Raw genomic sequence first — 15,764 nt, 5'->3', positions numbered from 1 at the left:
TGGCCACTCTCCACTCAGATGCTCCTGCACTCCTGGGTTTGAGAAAAGTTTCCCCAGTGCGAGAGAGAGCTCTGTGTGTCCCTGTGACCTAAGGACAACGTTCTTTCCTTGTATACAGAAGAGACTAACTTCCTAAACTCTTATGGATAGGACAATATCTTACTGTTCACTATTGAACATATCTCGGTTCTACTATCCATTGTAATAGCTGCACAATTCACGGACAAGTTGTAATGCGGCAGGAACAACTCATTGCTCCAGAGACAACAGGCCTCAAAGGAAGCCCCTGACATTGCTAGCACACCCTCCACTAATATAACCTCATCTGCCTTTTTTAGCTGCTGTCCTCCACTGGCCTGCCAATCCCCAACAGCCTCCTGTGAGTGATCCATTTCCTGTGAAAGTCCTCAACACCCCAGGTGTGAAGGCTCATTTTCTGGATACAGACTCACTGCGACACGTGTGGGCACAATAAAGTTCTTCCTTTTTGATATGACCCGTGGCAACTCCTTCAGAGCAACTCCAGTAAGAGTAGTGCCAGTGGAAACGTCACTGAGTTCTTTATGAGGACATGTAAAGTTCAGTCAAGTCGCTAATATATGCCGGAAGTGCATACCACTCTGTTATAAATATCAAATGGAAGGCATTCCACTCAAGCACCTTGCGGCACCCAACTCCAGCAAGCCTCATCCGGGAGGCACTCGGCACCAGTTTCCAGAGTGAGTGAGCCCAAAGTTCTGAAGGAACCCCCAGAGACACTTGAGTCCATTAAGCAAGCCTCCTGCCCAAGAACAGTTATGTTAATTTACTCTGTGGATTGGGAAGTGCATCACGGTTCCACGCTCAGTCTCTGATGGAGTAGCTGTCATCTGGATCGGGGAGTCCACTGTGCAGGGATCATAGGACTGGAGAATTTCATCCATCCGTGACTCCTGTGGGCAATGCCATCCTTCCTCCTGCTTTTCATGTGGTTCATTTTATAGAAAGTGGGATCCTCTCTAGGGAATCCTATTCTGAATTACTCAGGTGAACCCCATCAATATTGCCCCCAAACCTTCCGAATAGACCCAAGCAGGGAAAGGTCATTTGTGGGAGTTAGAAACGTTGTCTGGAAGAGCCGCATTGAAGATTTTACTTGCCCTGAAAATGTAAAGAATTTCAAACATATTTTCCTAATGACAGCATCCAGGAACCCAGCTTTCTGTGTTACAAAGTGTGGAAAATGTATTTGGATATTAATATATTTCCAAAGTAGGATAATTTTGATCCCGTCCTTCCAAATAAATGAATTATTAGTAAACACCAACTGCAATAAGAAATATGTTTTAAATAAAGTAACTTATTAAGAACAATTACATTGGGGACTGGATGATGTATTTTCTTGCACTGAGTAAGGTGGTGTGGCTGGCACCTGAGCGTGGAGAATTGTATGAAGTAGGGCAGGGAGTCAAATCGGGGTCAGAGGGAACTGTGGTCTAAGCTGTGAAGTGGGAACTTAATCCTGAGCACAGCCGCTTCCAGACCCGTACCGAGCAAGCCATGATAGCCACTTTAAACCATCTGCTCTGAAATTATAAAACAGTGATGACTGCTCAAGAAAGAATCCAAAGAAGTCTTCTAGAACCCAACTTACTTCAGTTACCAGGTAAACAAGTAAAAATCAAGCTTTCTGAAGCTTTTAATCATTGACTGAAAGTTCCAGAAGACAAACTACAGGTTATTAGTGAAGTGACCAAAGTGTCTCATAAAGCCAGTTTGCTCACTGATGATAACAAAGACAACTGAGAACTTAGACCTGGCTTGACAGTGGCTCACAGTATCAATAATATTCCTTTTGTCACACTTGCTGTTTATGTATATGTTATTTCTTTGGGGAAAGTCTTGACCCTTGATCACTCAGATACAGGAAAACAGGGAAACTTTTTACCCACCGTCTTTTAGAACTCCATCAGGAACAAGACCTAGACAATTACCCTTGGAGGGACAATTGCTCTTGTCCCACTGAAGAGGAATATAAAGCCATGGTCCCACAAAGGACCAGTGGGCCCTTTAACGGGAGGACTCTTGCAATTGTTCTCTGATTACAAAGAAGACGTAAAGCCTCTATGTAATATACGCGGGCTCTTTTTCCAAATTAGGGATGATTATGCTAATGCACACTCCCAAAACTATAGTGAAAACAAAAGCTTTTTGAAGATCTAACTGAAAGGAAACTCTCGTTTCCTACAATTCATGCTATTTAGTCAAGGTCTGGAAGCACCCAGGTACAGAACATTTTGCATCAGAGAATCAAAAACATAGATGTTAAGAAATACTGAACCTCCCTGCCCTACTTCATACAATTCTCCACCCTCGGGTGCCAGCCACAGCACCTTACTCAGTGCAACAAAATGTAGGTTCTTTTGAATAGATTCAGAATACTCTGAAAGAAGGGACTAGGAAAAGATAGTGGAACACACCCTGGCCCAGCAAGCCTTGAGGACAATATCCCCACTCACAGCAACCAATCCACAGAGAGGACCCTATGGCAGGACCCACTATTTGATATAGCATCCCTTACTGACACATAGCTCTACAGGAGACAACACTGGAGGCACAGTGTTAGAATTCGGCCCTATCTGACTCCACCACACCGAGGCAAAACACTAAGGGTATGCAACAGACCAGCAAGGGGGCCAGAGCAACAAAGTCTGGAGGGAATACCAAAATTAGACTTTGGTGCTAGGGCATAGCACCCTATCAGACTTGACCAGAAAACACTCCTAAAGGGCAACAAACAGTCCTTGAACATAGATAGGCTTTTTTTGTGGTAATTGTTTTCATTGTTGTTGTTTTGTTTTCTTTTGTTGCTTTGTTTTCCTCTGTGTTGTTTTTGTGGCTGTTATTATCTCCGCAGGTCTGTCTAAATAAGATAGGCTAGATGAACAATCTGGAGAAGAAAACAACAGGACTGTCAATTCTGGGAGGACTTGGGAGAGGGGGAGGGGGTGAAAAGGAAATGGTGTTAACAAACCCAGGAACAAGGGAAAAACAAGGGATCCAAATCGGTGGTGAGGAAGGTGTAGGAGGCCTGGTAGAGTGTGATCAAGGGTAATGTAACCGAGAGGAATTACTGAAACGCAAATGAAGGCTGAGCATGATAGTAGGACACGAGAAATGAAAAAAGGAAATAGATGAAAGAACTAGGAAGCAAATGGGCAGTTATAGAGTTCATGTACATATGTAAATATATTTATGAGAATGGGGAAACAGATCTATGTGCATATATTTATAGGTTAAAATTAAGGTAGCAGATGGGCATTGAACCTCCACTCAAGTATTCCCTCAATGCAAGAATATTTTGTTCTATACTACTGGCATTTCATGATGTTCACCTTCCTGACTTGATCGCTGAAGACAAAGCAGGTGCATAAGCAAATGTGATGAAGAAAGCTGATGGATCCCTGTTATCAAAAGATACAGCATCTGGAGTCTTTAAAGCTTGAAGGTAAACAAGTGGCCATCTAGCTCAGAAGCAACAGAGGCCACGTGGAAGAAGCACAACAGCCTGTGTGATCACAATGTGTCAAAGGGATCAGGTACCAGACATCAAAGAACAACAAATCCTATTATTCTTATTAAAAATCCTATTCAGATTGGGGACCCAAGACCCATCTGTAGGCAACTGGACATCCCCTTACAGAAGGATTCGGGGAGGACACAAGACAGTCAGGGTGCAATGTAGCAATGATAAAACATACGACTTTCCTCTAGTTACTAAATGCTTCCTCTCCCCGCCCCATGCACTGTCATGATCCCAATTCTGCCTTACAATTCTGGCTTGACGAGAGGATGTACACTGGTCCAGATAGGAACTGGAAACATAGGGAATCCAGGACAGATGATCCCTTCAGGACCAGTGCTGAGAGTGGCGATACCTGGAGTTTGGGGGGAGGGTGGAGTGGAAAGTGAGGAACTGATTACAAGGATCTATATATAATCACTTCCCATGGGGATGGACAACAGAAAAGTGGGTGAAAGGAGACATTGGACAGTGTAAGATATGACAAAATAATAATAATTTACAAATTATCAAGGATTCATGATAGTGGGGAGGGAGAGGGAAAATGAGGAGCTGATAACAAGGGCTCAAGCAGAAACCAACCGTTTTAAGAATGATGATGGCAACAAATGTACCAATATGCTTGACACAATGGATGTATGTATGGATTGTGATAAGAGTTGTATGAACCCCCAATAAAATGATTAAAAAAAAGAAGAAGTACAAAAGCAAGGTCTTAACTTCGCTGGAGTATATGTCTTGAATGGCATTTAATCTCTATAAAGGTTAGCCTGGAACATTTAAAATAATTTAAAGACTTTTTGTGTTAAGGTGAATAAGTTCTCCCGGGAGTACAGATTTAAGATAATACTTGTTTTATTGCAGAGCATTCCATTATGACGTAGAGAGTAAACAAAATAAATTTCCTTCTCTTCCCTTTATGGTGGTTAGGGTAGCAGGAAAGTAGCCACAATTCAAATGCATCCAAACCTGACTCTAAGCATGTTGGGATGCTTTCTTGATGTACACTTACCCTTGATATTAAACTGTCTTTCTCACCAAGAGCAGCTGGTGGGCTTGAACTGCCAACTTTTTGGGTGGAAGCCAAGTGTTTTACCCACTGTGCCATTGGGGAGTCTTTTTAAACTCTGTCTTATATACAGATGTTTAAGCACTCAGCTCACAGCATAAAAGGTGGCAATTCAGAAACTGCCAGTGACTCTAGCGAATAAATGTTTGGGTGAGATCCTTCTTTAATAGTTACACATAAAAAGATAGGCTGGATGAACTGTCTGAAGGAAAAATAACGGGACCAACAGTTCCGGGGGGACTTGGGAGAAGCGGAGGTGGGGGGTAAGGAAGTGGTGTTAACAAACCCAGGGACAAGGGAAAAACATGAGATCCAAATTGGTGGTGAGGGGGGAGTGACAGGCCTGGTAGGGAATGATCAAGGGTAAGGTAACATAAAAAAGAGGTATAGTTGTAACCCAGGTGGGGACGGAGCATGATAGTGGGGCAGGAGGAAAGTCAAGGGAAATAGAGAAAATATCTAGGAGGCAAAGGGCATTTATAGAGGTCTAGACAAAGACATGTGCATGCAAATATATATGAGGATGTGGAAATAGATCTGTGTCTATATTTATAGGTTTAGTATTAAGGTGCTGGAAGGACCCTGGGCCTCTACTCAAGCACTCCTTCAATGCATGAATACTTTCTTCTACTAAATTGGCATTCTATGATGCTCACCCTCCCGACACAACTGCTGAAGCCAAAGCGGGTGAACAAGTAAATGTGGTGAAGAAAGCTGATGGTACCCGGCTATCAAAAACGATAGTGTCTGGGGTCTTAAAGGCTTGAAGATAAACAAGCGGCCATCTAGCTCAGAAGCAACAAAGCACACATGGAAGAACACGCCAGCCTGTGTGATCACATGGTCCTAAAGGGATCAGTTGTCAGGCATCAAAGAACAAAAATTCATATCATTGGCTGCACAGCTCCATGATACGATCGCCGAGGACCAAGGGGTGCATAAGCAAATGTGGCAAAGAAAGCTGATGGTGACCGGCTCTTCAAAGAGATAGTGTCTGGGGTCTTAAACACTTGAAAGTGAACAAGCGGCCATCTAGCTCAGAAACAACAAAGGCCACATGAAAGAAGCACACCAGCCTGTGCGATCACAAGGTGTCAAAGGGATCAGGTATAAGGCATCATCATTAAAAAAAATCTTACCATAGGGAATGAAGGGTGAAGTACAGAGTGGAGACCTAAAGCCCATTTGTTGGCCACTGGAGATCCCCTTGCAGAGGGGTGTAGAGGAAGAGATTAATCAGTCAGGGTGTGATGTAGCACCGATGAAGAATACAGCTTTCCTCCAGTTCCTAAACACTTCCTCCCCCCAGTATCATGATCCGAATTCTACCTTGCAAGTCTGGATAGAGAAGAGGTTGTACACTGGTGCATATAGGAGCAGGAGGCACAGGGAATCCAGGGTGAATGAAACCTTCAGGAGCAGGGGTGTGAGGGCCGATACTGGGAGGGTAGAGGGAGAGTTGGTTGGAAAGGGGGAACCAATTACAAGGATCTACATGTGACCTCCTCCCTCTGTGATGGACAACAGAAAAGGGGGTGAAGGGAGACGACGGATAGGGCAAGATATGACAAAATAATAATTTATAAATTATCAAGGGCTCATGAGGGGGGGGAGCAGGGAGGAAGGGGAAAAATGAGGACTTGATGCAAAGGGCTTAAGTGGAGAGCAAATGCTTTGAAAATGATTAGGGCAAAGAATGTACAGGTGTACTTTATACAATTGATGTATGTATATGTATGGATTGTGATAAGAGTTGTATGAGTCCCTAATAAAATGTTAAAAAATAGTTATAGATAAGCCCTCCTAGCCAAAATTGCCTTATCATCTTTAATACCCTATATTTACATACACATATAGACTTATGTTGTTATATGTAATAAGTGTTATAAATATATAAAGATGAGTTGTTATATGTGATATATATAACTAATTGTGCACAATGAACACACAGTCTACACATACTCAAACCCTGCTCTTTAGTCCATTTGAAACTATAGTGACAAAGAATTACAGAGTGGAGTTCTACATAGGATTTCTTGAGGATGTTAATCTCTATAAACCTAGATCGCCTCATCTTAAATACGGAGATCAATTTTGTTCATTTCAACAGCACCATGATTTGCAGCCCAAACCTACTCACCTGGTGTAGTGGTGAAGGGGAAAGTAGTCCTCTTTTCATCTTTAGTGTTATATCTGGCTTTTGCCCTATATCTTTCTAACTTGATATTCTAATCATAATCTATATTTGTTACTGTTGTAAAACTTCAAGGATTAATTTAATTGCCAATTTCTCTTTGAATACTGCTTGACAACTACAAGGTCATCAGTTCTAAATCACCATGTATCCCAAGGGAGAAACTTAAAGTGTTCTACTTCTCTAAAGAGTTATTGTCTCAGAAAAATACAGGTGATTTTTTTACATGGACCTAAAGGTTTGACCTGAGTTATAATCTACTCAATCAAAGTGAATTTTGAGATAGAATAGGTACATCAATAAAACATGAAGAAGTGGAATTTTCCCAGAAACCTTTGATGCCCATCTCATGCTAATGTAGATGAATATAAATGTATGTTTGTATACTATGCATATGTCGACACAGAAACATAAAGCTGGTGGTATTAAGCATTTGATTGCTATCTGGAAGGAGAATGGTTCTAACAAATCGGCCACACACTATGAGAAATATGACATGATCATTCTTATAAAAATCAATATTTCTCACACATACCAGAGGGACTCGGCAGAATCCAGCCCAGGAGAGTTGCTTAGAGGGAAATTCAATGCCACTGGATCGCAGGAGGCCCATCATAAAGTTAAGTAGGCACAGATCCACGGGGTTTTGAGGGGCTGGGGGCTTTTGGCTTACGTCAGTGGAAGCCAGCTGGGGCTCGACACTATCCCAGCTGCTGTATCTGCCGGAACTGGGACCATTTGGAGCCTGTAGCAGGGCTTGGTCTCAGCACAGCCACAGTTTTCACCTACCTGCTTCAGGGCAGGGACAGGACCCTTGCGGCTCCACTGGCAGGGATCCGTTTCTGATACATTGTTGCTTCTGTTTGCATCTCTGCTCTCTTTTCCCACACAGCTTTGGAGGGCTGCATAGGGCCTTTTTCACAGCACGGCCACAGCTTGCCACACCGTGTTGTCTGAGCAGGGACTAAACCCAAACCCCCACACATCCACAGGCAGGGAACAGGGTTCAGGTACACTGCGGGGTCTGTTAACAACTCTGCTCTCTGTCCCCCCACTTCTCAGAGGCTGCTCAACAGCTTTCTTGTGACTCTTCTTGGGGCTCAGCTGCGGACTGCTGCTGGGGCTTGGGGCAGGGAGTAAGCCTGTGCAGCTCCACAGGCAGGCAGTGGGACTCAGCAACATAGTTGCTTTTGCTTCCCTCACTTCCCTATACCCTTGCTTAGTCTAATCTCACTTCTTAATTTTTCTCCCCCTCCTATTCCTTCCCTGCTCCCTCACACTCCATTGTGGACTTACAGGCACTCCCATTGCCCTAGGGCATTTGCGCCTGGGCCACACCCAGATAGGTGAGCTCCACCCTGCATAGATAGCCCAAGGCTAGGGAAAGGCCTGCTTGCTGTCCCGGGGATACTCCTCGGACTTCTCACCAGGGAGGTCCTTCCGGTGTACCTGGAAACATTGGCAGCTCAGGCAACACATATCAACATTCAAACAAATAGCAGGAACTTCAGCCCAGCCTCTGCAACACTGGGGCAGGCAGCTGACCTGCCACCTGGGGCACTTCTCTGATAGGGAAGCCACAGGAAGATAAAGTGGTAGGTTAATCCCATAGCAAAATCAGCTGTAGGCAGTTCAAAGAAGTATTCCTATAAGTCTTTCAGAGAGAGACTAGAAAATGGCACCTGGTCGCTCTAAACAACTCAATGCAAACAACCATCAGCCCCAACAACCTCAACGAAAACACAGGAGAAACAAAAGACAAAGGCAGAAGATGTCCTGAACATAGCAACATACATAGAAGAAGCAGATATTGAGATGCCATACAAAGAAACTCTCAGAATGCTGCTTGGAACCATGCAGGATATGAGGGAAACAATACAGAAAAAGGATGAAATGATAGAGGAGATAAAAGCCATACACCGAAGGCAAATACAGGAGCTTAGGGAGGAAATAATGAAAAACAATAGCAAAATCATGTTCCTTGAGAATCGATTGGAGGAATCAGAGAACTGCATCAGTGTCTTGGAGGACAGCCAAGCAGACTTTAATAAACGTGAACAAAATTCTAATAAGAGCATTAGATAAGCTGAAGAAAACCTAAGAGCTATGTCTGATGCTATGAAGCAGAACAACATTAGAATTATTGGCCTACCAGAGGAAGACACAACAGAAAAGTCATCTGCAACAATGGCAAGAGAATTCTTGGAGGAAAACTTCCCCAGCCTAATGAATGAAAACCAGGCCACCATCCAGGAGGCTGAAAGAACACCAGCATGACAGGACCCCAAGAAGAAATCACCAAGGCACATAATAGTGAAACTATCCAACTTTGAGGGAAAGGGGAAAGTCATGAGAGCAGCTAGGGAAAAACAAGCAATCACATATAAAGGTCACCACATAAGGATATGCTCAGACCTATCAGCAGAAACTATGAAAAAAAGGAGAGTGGAGTAGCATATTCCAAAAATTGAAGGAAAACAACACAAATCCAAGAATACTCTACCCAGCCAAATTATCGATCAAGATCGATGGAGAAGTAAAAGTCTTCCCAGACAAGGAAAAACTCAAAAAATACATTACAACAAACCCAGCCTTACAAAAGATTCTCACCGACTCAGTATGGGCAGAAGAACAACACTCACCAAGCACAAATAAGAGACCAACACATAGAACAACCTCACCCAGAGCACAACAAAGAGAAAACAGACCCCAACATAGCAATGGCTTAAGGATAGAAAGAAGTCAAGAATTATACACACACAAAACACACACTAATGAGAAAGGAAAGTAGGAAAACTCCCAACACAAAAGGTGTAAAATGACATCAGAGTCTGCACATGGAGATAATAACCCTGAATATCAATGGCCTGAACTCAGGCATTAAAAGACTGAGACTAACAGAATGGCTTCGAAAACACAACCCATCAATTTGCTGCCTGCAGGAGACACATCTCAAGGCTAAAGACAAAATTAGGCTGAGAATTAAAGGTTGGAGAAGGACCTACCAAGCAAACAGCAATACAAAAAAAGTAGGGGTTGCAATCCTAATCTCGGATAAAATTGACCTCAAAGTGCAAACCATAAAAAGAGATAAGGAGGGACACGATATAATGCTCAAGGGAATCATAGACAATGAACCACTAACCATTGTAAACATATATTCCCTGAATGAGAGATCAGCTCAATACATCAACCAAACCCTCCAAAAGATTAAGAAAGAAATCACAGACTCGACAATTATAGTGGGTGACTTTAACACACCACTCACCGAGAAAGAGATCACAGGGAAAGAAACTCAACAAGGAGACTAGAGAGCGAAACTCCATAATTGGACAATTTGACCTGATTGATATTAACAGAGCTTTTCATCCAAATATAAAACTTTTTTATTTATAGCTGATAAATTGAAACGTGTTGTCAGCTACATTTCAGTCCACAATTTTAACTCGGTACTTCAATCCCTATGCATTTACTGCTTATCACCTTCTCCCAAACCATTAACCCTTATACGTTAATGTGCTGAGTATCCTTCCAACACACTGATAACTAGATGAAAAGCCACTCATACTCCAGAACTTCCACTAACACCCTGAGCATCTCCTGATGCCACAACAAAGTTAACATGTGCTTAACAAATCCAATGACCACGCACCCTAATCTAACCTAATGCATTCATTCTAATTCTTTGAATCAGAGTCTATCAACTTAATCCTAACCTTATGACACTAAATCTCAAATTCAGAAACTACCCCGAATATTCTAATCCTTAAACTGTATCTCTACATCATTATACCTTAACAGATACGCTCCTAATCAACTCGAAACATAATCTGTTAGGCAGAAACTTTCTAAACGTAATGACTTTTAATCTCTCCACCAACATCTGAATCTCAAATCATCTCAATTAACCCAATTCTATCCCTTGATTCTTTTTCTTGAACCAGGAACATTGATTAATCTCAGGACCTAGCTTCCGATCTTAGGTACAGACTCTGTCTCTAACACACTAAAACCCTAAGCTAAGCACCAAACCTAACACACCAAAAAAACTCATGCTGCTAAGTATGTGTGTGGATCTGTCTCCTCTCCCAGATTTTACCTAAATGTAAGAGACTGCGAGAGGTAGACATGCAAAATTAGGAAATACCAACACATCCTCTGTTTACAGTTAACTTTTACAAATGGTTCGTGAAATTTGGCAAACGGAAGGGATATACAAATGTTTAAATATGACAAAAAGCATTATGACTGAGATCCATCACAGGACTCATGTTTTTCAGCTCTACTGTGTCCTACACTTAGGGAGCCTTCTCTGCTATTAGACATATGCTGGGATGTGTTACCCAATAACCAAGTTGACCAAGAGCTCAAGTACTCACTCACTAATTTGCAGGTCACAGCGTATCCTGGTTTCTCCCTCAAAGATGTAGTGAAACCAACACAGCAGCGCCCGCACGGCCCAGCGCAGCGGACACCCAGGACTGAAAGATGGCGTCTCCGGTGACCCTGAAGGAGAAGCGCCTCCTGGATGTCAGGATCTCGGAGCTGCCCAGCTGGGTGCTGATGTGGGACTTCACCCCGACGGGCATTGTCGGCGCCTTTCGGAGAGGTTACGATCGGTATTATAGCAAGTATGTCAACTTGAGGAAGGGGAGCGTCGCAGGCCTGTCCATGGTGTTGGCGGCCTATGTGGTTTTCAGCTACTGCCTATCCTACAAGGAGCTCAAACATGAGCGGTTAAGGAAGTACCATTGAGTACGCCGCGGTGAGGGCGGCCTGCTTTCCTGGTCTGGCCACTTGCCTTGCCACCACCCCCTCCCCTCCACCCAGCAAGAGCCCTTGAGAATGTGCCCAATAAAAGGTGCAGGCCTGAAAAAAAAAAAGATGTAGTGAAACCATGTTTAATGAAACAAATAAATGACTGGTTATTCTACCTTTGATCCCCTCCATTCCCTCTTTCCCAGGGACCCTCATGTCACTAGAGATGGAGGTCGTATCAAATTAAAAGTGCTTATATTGGAACCATGATCTCCATTTTTCACAATATTGGACTTTTTCCTCAGACTTAAGGGCTCTGAGGAAGATGTAGTACACCTTTCTAACCCTAAAATATTTGGGTCTGTGACTACTTGAGTTTCCAGTAAACCAACCACTTAACCTCACAAGACATACTTCAAGTAGGAGCTGCAGCTTCACCCCTTAAGTGTAATGATGTTAATCCCAGGGACATACTGTGGGTCCAGTGCCAGGATCTCCCTCTCAGCGCACACTGGGCTCTCCACTCAGGGAGAAGTAAGTCCTCAAAGAGTCACTCGTGATAACAACAGTAGGCACACCCCGTGCTGACTTAATTGGTTAAATCCTGACCAGGCACCCTGGGCGTGTGGCTATCTAAATATACCCTGGAATGAAAGTGAGGCCCGGATGTGGACAAATCAGCAACTAAGAAGCCATTAGTGGAGGTTTCAGAGTCAGCGTGTTAGCACAGGCTGGATATCTTTGAGCTCAACCCCAGGGGCTTCCGGAGGCAAAAGTTATGTTCCTCCCTGAGCCTGTCTTACATACCTACTAGCTGAGGGTACCTGGCGTGTAATAGGTCCACATGCCCAGGTCCCAGGTACTTTTACCTTCCAGGAAGCACAAAACATCCAAGCAAGGATGATCCACTCTGATCTGAAATCCACAACTGCCCCAATTTCAGCACCTTGAATTATCTGTGTCCAGGGTCACCTGGATCCTGAGCAGGAGCTGGGAAATAAAGGAGGGAAGGCAAGAGACTGATTAAAGGATAATCACCTGTAGTACTTCAGCATCATTATTAAATCGACGTAATTTATACTCCAGGAGCCTTCATTATTGGATTATCCATCCTTTGGTGAGTCCAGAAAATCAGGGATTCTCAACTTTCCTAAGGCCATGCCCCTTTAATACAGTTTCTCATGTTGTGGCGACGTCCAAACATAAAATTATTTTCATTGGTACTTCATAACTATCATTTTGCTACTGTTATGCATCAGGAGAACCATGTGAAAGGGTCATTCAACCCCTAAAGGGGTCGCGACCCACAGAATGAGAACCACTGGTCCAGATGAAGGCAGAATAAACCCGGGGTGGATTGGGTGAAGTTGCTGTGGGAGGTGTTCTCAGGAACACTTGGCAGTTCTAGGAACACCTTGTACACACTGACACACATGTACACAGGCAAACACATGAATATATTAGCAAACAAGAATCTAAAATGTTATGCAGAGAGAATTCGAAAGCCAAGTGATGTAGGAGACCATGTATAATATTTACCATAAAATAAGGGCTCATCCAAAATCCAGAGCTTAGCATCATGATCTGCGTGTTTCTTGCATTATAAAATGTAATACTTGATGACACTTTTTTCCTGTTAATCTCATTTATCAAACAAGGTTTTTTCATCAGTAAATGAAATCTTGTCAAACTTCAGTGTGCATTGTTCAACCAGAACCACCTTTTAATTTTATAATCTCTCTCTCCCTCTCTCTCTCTCTCTCTCTCTCTCTCTCTCTCTCTCTCTCTCTCTCTCTCTCTCTCTCTTTCTCTCTCACCTATCTCTCTTTCTCTCTCCTTTCAGTGTGGACTGCTTAAATTTTTTCACGTTTGTAATTTATGTATACTAATAGGGAACTACAACATCATCGCAGGGCATAATTACCAATGAAAGCAAATCAATTACTTATACAGGGTTTTAGCTCAATTATGTCTTTTTAATTATGTGTGGTTTTTTTTGGAGATATTAGAATGAATGGGATTAACAACGAATGCCCGGACACAAAGAGAAGACTGTAAGACCAACATCAGCTTGAGGCATGATATCCCCTTGCTGGAGAGTACATCGTCAGAGGACCATACTGGGGATACATGGTGTGGAGCGAGCCTGGTCTGACCCCCACCTCCCTCCACAGTGGGGTGAACCAATAAGGGAACAGAACAGGTCAGCAGCGGGAACCAAGCCAAGCCATAAAACCCCTGAGGAGCAGCAAAAATAGACTTCAGGCCAGGAGGGGCAGTTCCTGGAACCCCAGGACCCGTGGGAAGATAGTCATAAATGTCAGCAGACAAACCTGGGATTATGTATGCTTATATATGTTTTTAGGGGGGTGCTAGTTTCCCCCAGTTTTAATTCTATCTATTTGTTTTGTCTCAGCTCTTATTGTTTTGCCTGTCCATATAGGCATGGGAAGCAACTGGACCAATGGTTCTGGAGGGTCTTGTGGGAGGGAGCGGTGATCAGACAATTTCATAGATAGGGGAAGAACTAGGGAATTAAATCAAAAATGAGGAAGACTTAGAGATCCTGGGGGTGTTGGAGCAATAGCAATTTAGCTGAGAGGCATTACTAAGAGGCAGAAAAGGGGTGAGTGTTATTGTAGGGGGGATGTAAAACAAAATAGAGAAAAGATCTGGGAAGAACGGTATGGATGGAGGTCTAAACATATTGTCATACATACATAACTACATTAATTCATAAAATAGAAGTATTGGCCTATGTGTGTATTTTTATAGTCATACATTGAGGAAGTGGATGAACTTTGGGCATCTGCTCCAGCCCTCCCTCAACACAAGAACACCTTGTTATAACAACTTGGTATTTTACTGTATTGTTAGTTAAGTTCAAGTTAATTGGGTACAAACATAACAATGGTTGAGAGAGAACACTTAACAACACATTCTATGAAACCAGTAATATTCTGACACCAGTGTCAGATAATGTTACTTCAAGAAAACTGTAGACAAATATTGATAATGGAGTTACATGAAAAAGTTTGTTTAAAATATTAGGAACTAAGTCAGGCAACATTTAACATGTTGTCTGACTTGGTTCCCAAATAACTTGAACTTAAATAACAATACAATAAAATAGTATTTATTCATAATTCCCAGAATCTGCAGCTTTAAAAGTCTTACAATTAGGCTAGAAGTGTCTCATGTAATTCTATTTATTTCATTTTTTTATTAAATGTTTTAGTGGGGGCCCTTACATCTCTTATCACAATTCATATATTCATCCATTGTTTCAAGGAGATTTTTACAGGAATTAACAAGACTAACAATAGCATTGACCACACATGCTAATGCTCCTGAGAAGTGAGGATGGTGACATGTTGTCTCATGTACTTTGAATATGTTATCAGGAGAGATCCATCCTGGGAAAATGATATCATGCCTGGTAAAGTAAAAGGGCAATTGAAAAGAGGAAGACCCTTGTGAGGGACTGGATCATTGGCTTCAGCAATGAGCTCAAACATAAAATCCACCCTGAGATGGAGCTGGACTTGGCAGTGTTTCATCCGATTGTACCTAGGTCCTCTGTGAGCTGGAACCTACTTGAGGGCAACTAAAAACAACACACACTATCAAATTTTTTTCCAGGACTTTCCTGTTTCCATTCTTCCCCATCAGCTAAATCCTTTCCTTGATCTTACTTACATGACTGGTTAGCCTAGCAGGGGGTGAGTTCAGTTCTGGACATGAAAGTGACCGAAGGCCATTTCCTTGAGGGTCTCTTTTGTGAGTCTGAGTTTGGGTCCCCATTTTTCTCCCACTCTCTCCAGGACTTTCTAATGGGATTCCTTTTGGAGCACTTGGTAGCGGTGGCTGTGCACATCTCGTTCTGCTGATCAATCACTAATTTTAGGTGAGCAACCCAATGGGAAGTGGCTTGTATAACCAAGGGAACCTTTTGGACTCTAGTTGCATGCTATAGTGGGTGGATCTACAATGAATGAACAAACCCTTGTTTGTGAAGAGGGTATAAGTTGGGCTGCTAACTTTAAGACTAGCAGTTTGGAACCACCTATAACACCACAGGAGAACGAATGAGCGTTCTACTCCAGCAAACATTTTCATTCTTGGAAACTTACCAGGGAAGTTCTCCCCTGCCCTACAGTATCTATGTGAGTCTGCATTGA

At 42.8% G+C, this 15,764-nt stretch overlaps 2 pseudogenes; both read left to right on the top strand.

Annotated features, from left to right (window-relative positions):
* Positions 1 to 1,584: 1,584 nt before the first annotated feature.
* On the top strand, positions 1,585 to 2,318 carry LOC142443364 (geranylgeranyl pyrophosphate synthase pseudogene; annotated as a pseudogene).
* Positions 2,319 to 11,313: 8,995 nt separating this feature from the next.
* Positions 11,314 to 11,580, top strand: LOC142443363 (ATP synthase F(0) complex subunit f, mitochondrial pseudogene; annotated as a pseudogene).
* Positions 11,581 to 15,764: the final 4,184 nt, after the last annotated feature.

This window comes from Tenrec ecaudatus, chromosome 3, assembly GCF_050624435.1.
Source record: "Tenrec ecaudatus isolate mTenEca1 chromosome 3, mTenEca1.hap1, whole genome shotgun sequence".
In the NCBI taxonomy this organism is placed as follows: Eukaryota; Metazoa; Chordata; class Mammalia; order Afrosoricida; family Tenrecidae; genus Tenrec; species Tenrec ecaudatus.
This window is presented reverse-complemented; position numbering and strand designations above follow the sequence as displayed.